This window comes from Echinops telfairi, unplaced genomic scaffold (genome assembly GCF_000313985.2).
Source record: "Echinops telfairi isolate 266 unplaced genomic scaffold, ASM31398v2 ScPeMD7_44;HRSCAF=162, whole genome shotgun sequence".
NCBI classification, from domain to species: domain Eukaryota; kingdom Metazoa; phylum Chordata; class Mammalia; order Afrosoricida; family Tenrecidae; genus Echinops; species Echinops telfairi.
In genome coordinates, this window is record NW_022103942.1 from 14928936 (window position 1) to 14936108 (window position 7173).

Below are 7173 nucleotides of genomic sequence, written 5' to 3' on the forward strand. Positions count from 1 at the left end.
TGGCTGAGCGCATCGTTGAGAGTTGAGACCAGTGTGTTAATCCATCTAAAAATTTAGACTTTCTTTTTCTTTTTTGCTCACCCATGCATGGCTTTGCCTTCTACTTTACCAATTTACAGAAATTTGTTGCCAACTCTTTCTTTCTAATCTATCTTGGTCTAAAAACTCTGCTGAAACTTTCCCACCATGGGTGACCCAGCTGGTATTTGAAACACCAGTGTTTTGCTTCTATTGTAGCATCATGTTGTGTTGTTGTTATTGTCAGATGCCATCGAGTCAATATTGACTCACAGTGAACCTATGTACAACAGAATGAAATGGACAGGTCCAGCACCATCTTCACAATTGTTCCTATGTTAGAGTTCATTGTTGTAGCCAATGTTAAGCCAGCTTATCAAGCATCTTCTTTTTCGCTGCATGCCTATTTTACCGAGAATGATGTTCTTTTCCAAAGACTGGTCTCTCTAAATAACATGTCCAAAGTATGTGAGATGAAATCTCACCATCCTTGCTTCTAAGGAGCATTCTGGAGGTATTTTTTCCTAGCATCATAGCAAAACATAAACAACCATACTATGACAAACTAACATAAATTAGCATAATTTAATAATTTATATTTCAACTGAGAGCAAAGATATAGGAAGATGAGAAATGTGTGTATATCTTATTTGTTTAAACACAACATTTAGTAATGCCTCTTTCAACAGATAATTCAATAGACATTTATAATTTGTGTGTTAAAATGGTAGAACAATGATTTGTAGAACATCATAAGAGATTTTTACTTAAATAAAGTCTTGGATTATTTGTTATAAATACCTAACAAACTATTCTGAAAAAAATCAGGATTCTTAGATAACCATTTCATCTACAGTAACTTTCAGTATTAGCTTTTAATATGTGTGGATTTTCCACTCTTTGACCTCTCCAGTGGAGTTTTTAGCCCAAAAGAGGCACTACAAAAATTATAACTGTTTTCTCAAAATCCCCACAATTTACTGAAAATAATTTGTTTCTTAAAGTACGTGAAAATTATATCAAGTAAACATTTTAACTTTTGAGGTTAAAATAGGGCAATTATTAGTTTTTATTTGTCAAAAAGTGGGCTGTTGTTTGGTGCCATTGAGTCAGCTCTGACTTACAGTGATCCCCACATAATAGAGCAACATGTTGTCCAGTCCTATGTTCTCCTCAAAATAATAGATATGTTCAAGCCCGTTTTATGAGCTACTTTCTCAATCCTTCTCTTTGAGGATCTTCTTTTTTTGCTGACTCGGTATTTTACCAAGTGTGAAGTCCAAGAGATTTATCATTCGTGATAGCATCTCCCCACTCCACTTCTAAGGAGCATTTTGGCTGTACTTCTTCCAAGACAGATTTGTTTGCTTATCAGGCAATACATGATATATTAGATAGCCTTAAATAAAACTATGATTTGAACATATTCATTCTTTTTGTATCTTCCTTATTCACTATGTGGCTTTCACATGGATAAGAGATGATAAAAAATACCATGGTTTGGGCGATGCAGACCTTAATCTTCAAATTGACTTCTTCATTTTATGACATCTTCACTTTATAAGATTTCAAAGAGAACTTTTGTCCAATGCAAAAAGTCATTTGATTTCTTGACTGCTGCCTCCATGGACGTTGATTGAACACTAACTTGATATAAATATTTGGAGTGTTGATTTTAAAAAATAATAAATTTCATCGAGATAAAAATTGAGAAATGTTACTGAAGCCTACTGATTCATAACAAATGCAATGCTACCTTTTCACTGTATACTAGGATATTAAAAATTGGGTGCATTCATGAGCAGCCATCTTAGGTGCAATTATTGGCCTCTCTTGGATTAGAGGAAAGAAAAATGATGAAAACTGAAAGACATATGGACTAATTGACCATGTAAACAACGGTCTCCACAAGCCTGAGACCAGAAGAATGCTATGGTCTCTGGATACCGCTACCATCTCTTCTGGAAAGGATCACATGGGAGGTCCTTGATATAGTGGGTAAAAGATATGCAAGAAAATTCAACTTCATAAAAGGGGTCAGGCTTACTGATCAGAATTAATTGGGACCCTTGAGACTATCACTCTTGGTCCCCCACCAGGTCTTAGACAGATATCACCTCTGTGTGAGAATAAACAGCTATTTAAGATACAAAGTGCAGCATTTACCCAACAGCAAAAGTGAGATGTTTAGGCAAAAAGGAGGACTGGAAATTGGAAACAGGTAGAAAGCTGAATATGGAATGGTACATCAAAAGGATTGCAATGGATGCGTTGAAACAAAATGTGTATGAATTGTTGATGATATAAATGTTCACCTGATTCACAATGGAAAGTTTAAAACATTGGATGCATGATTTCTGTAAAAGCAAACTTAGCTTTAAAGAAATTAAACCACAGACAGACTTTATTATTCTTAATGTTACAAAAAGAATGTAGGCATTTTAAATAAAAGCATAGACAACTATATGAATGACAGATATAAAATGACTTAAAAGAGAAGCTAGCAAATTGTAATCATATATCTGGCTTATCCTTATTAGCTATTAAATCATAGGACAAGATCATTCAATTTTTTTCAATCATAAAAGAATACGGCACTTCAAATTATTACTATCACTCTCTGTCTTTCTTTTTCTTAAATCTCCTGTTGTTGGGATACATATCTCATGAGGTTGTGGTAAATGTGTGTGTTAATAGACTATGAATTATAAAGCACTATTAATTGTGAGGAATATAAGACCAGGCAGTGCTTCACTCGTTGTACATAGAGTCTTTTTGAAAAATGATCAACTCATAAACACTAACAATAACATTCAAATATAAAAATATTGTTTTACTTTTTCTTAGTCTTTTGAAGGTAATATCTAAGAAGCTATCTGGCCATCCAAGATACTCTTTGATTTGAGAAAAATATTTGATTGGCTACAACATTAACCTGACCCAATCTAACCATCTGTATGTTTTTGTATTATACAATGTAATTTCATATGAAATATTTTTCAAGATTTACTTGGATAAAATATATAAATCTTCATAATCATTTTAAAAACACAGATTAGAGAAAATACAACTTAGAAAGTTTGGAGGTTCTTTAGTTTACACAAATTATTGTATGTAATGTGTATTTTTTAACACAGAGTAAAAAGAGACTCAAGAAAAAAAACCCAAAATTTTCATCATTGGAAATATACATGAAATGAAAGTAAAATATTTACTTCCTTGCTTGGTTTTCTCTCATATTGCTACCTCACATTTCTCTTATAAGAACAGTCACTGATAATATTTCAGTTTATGTATTATACTTACTAAGTTTGGTGTATTTTGAAACTTCACAATCAATTAATATATGCTTTCATGATAGGTTCTTAAACTTACTTAGCCCTTTTCAGAAAAAAAAATCAGAGCCCCCTGGCTATTAAAAACTTCTGTATTATGGTCTATAAGCCAGGATAAAGTATAGGTATCTGCTTTTATATCCCCCATTGTTCCAGGACCCTCAGGGGTCTGTATCACCCTCTTTGGCAGTGATTCTCAACCTTCCTAAAGCCACGACCTTTTAATACAGTTCCTCATGTTGTGGTGACCCCCCCAAAATAAGATTATTTTTGTTGCTACCTAATAACTGTAATTTTGCTACCGTTATGAATCGGGTGATCCCTGTGAAAGGGTCGTTTGACCCCCAAAGGGGTCGTGACTCACAGATTGAGAACCACTGCTCTTTGGGAAGAACTGCTTTTACAAGATGCATAATGTGTAAGGTTGCCAGTTTTATCATGTTTGACAAATATCATTCTGCCTGTTTAAATCAGATGAAGAAAGTTCACATAAAGTGTTTACCTCATATGTCAGACTAGAATAGAATGGCATATTATAATTTTAAATCTGGTTGTATTCGCTCATCCTCTGCTTTATGAAACTTGGCTGTAAATAGTAAATAATACTCAGTTTTAGATCTGTCATGCTGCTTCTGAATTTGGAATAAGGAACTGTATAAAATGTTGTCAATATTGTATATCAGTATGACAAACATAAAATTTAAAATTTCCAGTACTTCTTAGAAAGACTTTTGGTGCACTCTGTAGAATTTAAAGTGATGTTTATCAATTCATACACCTTTTCTGCCTGAGGAGAAAGATAAATTGATTGATTTACATATTTATTAAATATATATTACTTGGATCCTTACACTCATGATATTTCATTTTCTGGGTAGTTTTGTGGCAAATACTCATTAAATAGAAATATAAAACAAAAACCACATATGTTGAATATGTGAAACAAAATGAAGCAACATATCATAAATGATAGACAAATCATAATCTAAGGATATTGCAAACAATGAACAAATAAAGCAAAATATAGAATTCTTTTTCATTTAACTATATTTTAAAAATCCAGCACTTTAATTTTTTGTAAAAAATTAGATTTAAACATTTTCTGTGACGTATGTTTGAGATTTGTTTGTCCTCTGGAAAAGAAAATAGAATTTTTTTAAGTTCCAGATCTTTTTCCAATTGTTTTACCTAAAAATTTATATTTCCATTATTCCTCTAACAAATGCATTTTAGCTATGAAAAATTATTCCTCTTTGTATTTCTTTAACTGTGAGATCTAAAATAAGAAGGCTACAACAGAAAAACAAACAAACGGAGATGGGGAAAGATAGATATATCACCAAGGAGTTAGCGAAAAGAGATTAGAACCTTCCCTCTTAGCTGACAGAGAGAGCAAGTCTTCCTCTAGAGTCAGTACCGTGATTTCAATCTCTCAGTCTCTGAAACTGTGACAAAATAAAATTTTGTTTGTTAAACTGATTCACCGTTGTATGTTTTTTATAGCAAGACAAGCTGACTAAGGCATAGGATACATATTTGAAAAACAACCATCTCTTGCACAGGCTAAAATAAATTCCTTAGACTGGGAGTAATGTAGTAAATGTGAGGATTTATAAACTTATTACAAAATTAACTATTGTCTCCATAGAGGCATTAGAGAAATTTCTCTAGAACAAGAACTCATGTTATATAATTTGTATTAAGATTTCAGAAGCTAAAACTTTTGTAGTTGATTGTGTTCTGTTGGAAAACAATTTATAGAAATGAATCTGATTTTGCGTAAATTTGAAAGATGCTTGAAGAACAAACAGCACCAAATCTAAAAAAATCATTTAATTTTGTCCATAAGTGTGTAAAGTCAAACCATATTAAAGACTGGGTATTGTTGTTTTTGTTGTTATGCCATTTAGTTAGAATCCATAGCAACCCTATGTAAAACAGAATGAAAGAATGCCTGGTCCTGTGCCATCCTCACAACTGTTCATATCCCTGAGTTCATTGTTGCAGCCACTGTGTCATCTATCGCTGCCCCTCTACTTTACCAAGAATGGTTTCCTTCTCTAGGGACAAGTCTTTCCTGAAAACATGCCCAAAGTATGTGAGAATAAGTCTCAATATCCATTTTTCTAAGGAGCATTCTGGCTGTACTTCTTCTAAGATATATTAATTCTTTTAGCAGTCCACAATTCTTTCAATATTATTCTCAGCATCATAAGTCAAATGCATGGATTCTTCCTTGGTCTTTCTTTTTAAAGTCCAACTTTTACATGCATATGAAGTGATTGAAAATACCATGTCTTGGGTCAGGCACTACCTAGTCCTCAAATAACAGCTTTGCTTTTCAGAACCTTAAAGAAGTCTTGTGCAATAGATTTGCCCAATTCAATGCATTGTTTAATCTCTTGATTGCTGTTTCCTTGGGCATTGATTATGGATTCAAGCAAAATGAAATCCTTGACTTCGTTCTATTCCCCATTTATCATGATTTTACCTATTGGTCCAGTTGTGAGGCTGTTGATGTTTACATTGATTTGTAATCCATGCTGAAGTATGAAATCCTCGTTCTTCATCAGCAAATGCTTCGAATCCTCATCACTTTCAGCAAACAAAATCATTATTTGCATATTGCAGATTTTTAATAAGCCTTCCTCCAATCCCGATACTGCATTTTTCTCTATATAAGCTGTCTTCCCATATTATTTTCTCAGCATACAGACTACATAACTATGGTTAGGGGATGCAAACCATTTGCACACCTTTCTTGATTTTCAAACTTTTTCTGTTTCCACAACTGCCTCTTGGTTCATATGCAGGTTCTGGATAAGCACACTTAACTGTTCTGGGATGCTATTCTTCTCAAGGCTATATATAGCTTCTTTATGGCCCACACAGTTGAACACCTTGGCATAGTCAATGAAACACAGGTTTTCTTTCTAGTATTCTTTGCTTTCAGCCAAGGTCCACCTGCCATTAGCAATGATACCCCTTGTTCTTGCCCCCACCCCCATTTGAATCTGGCATGAATCTCTGGTAGCTCCTTGTCAGTGTACTGCTACAAGCATTGTTGGAGGATCTTCGACAAAAATTTTACTTGAATGTGATATTAATGATATCGTTCAATAATTTGAACATTCTGTTAGGCCATATTTCTTTGGAATGGTTAAAAATACGGATAACTCCTAGTCAATCGGCCAAGTAGCTGCCTTCTTAGTTTCTTGGCATAGATTACTTTATTATCCTGTTGAAACATTTAAACTGATATTCCATCAATTCCCGGAGCCTCATTTTTAGCTAATGCCTTTGGTGCAGTTTGGATTTCTTCCGTATGCATTATTAATTCTTGACTATATGCTACTTCTTGAAATGGTTGCTTGCCTGCTGATCAGTTGTTTTTTTACAGAGTCAGAATACACTGACTCTGTATTCTTTCGATCTTTATTTTGATGCTTCCTGCATTGTTAAATATTTTACACATACAATCTTTCAGTATATGAATTTTTTCTTTAGTTCTTTCAACTTCAGATATGCTGAATATGTTTTTACTTTTTGGTTTTCCAACTCTAGGTCTTTGCACATTTTACTATAATATTTGACTTTGAATATTAACTCTGCCCCTTATTGAGCCACAGTGATCACATTACTTAATTTAATTGAGCCTCAGATGAAAATTAATTGCACCTACTTCATAGAATTATTTATTATGATGATCACATACCAGACTCCCAAACCCTCTGTCTTTGAGTTGATACCATTCGTAGTGATCACACAGGACTGAGTAGAACTGCTCTATAAGGTTCTAAGGCTGTAAATCATTTTGGAA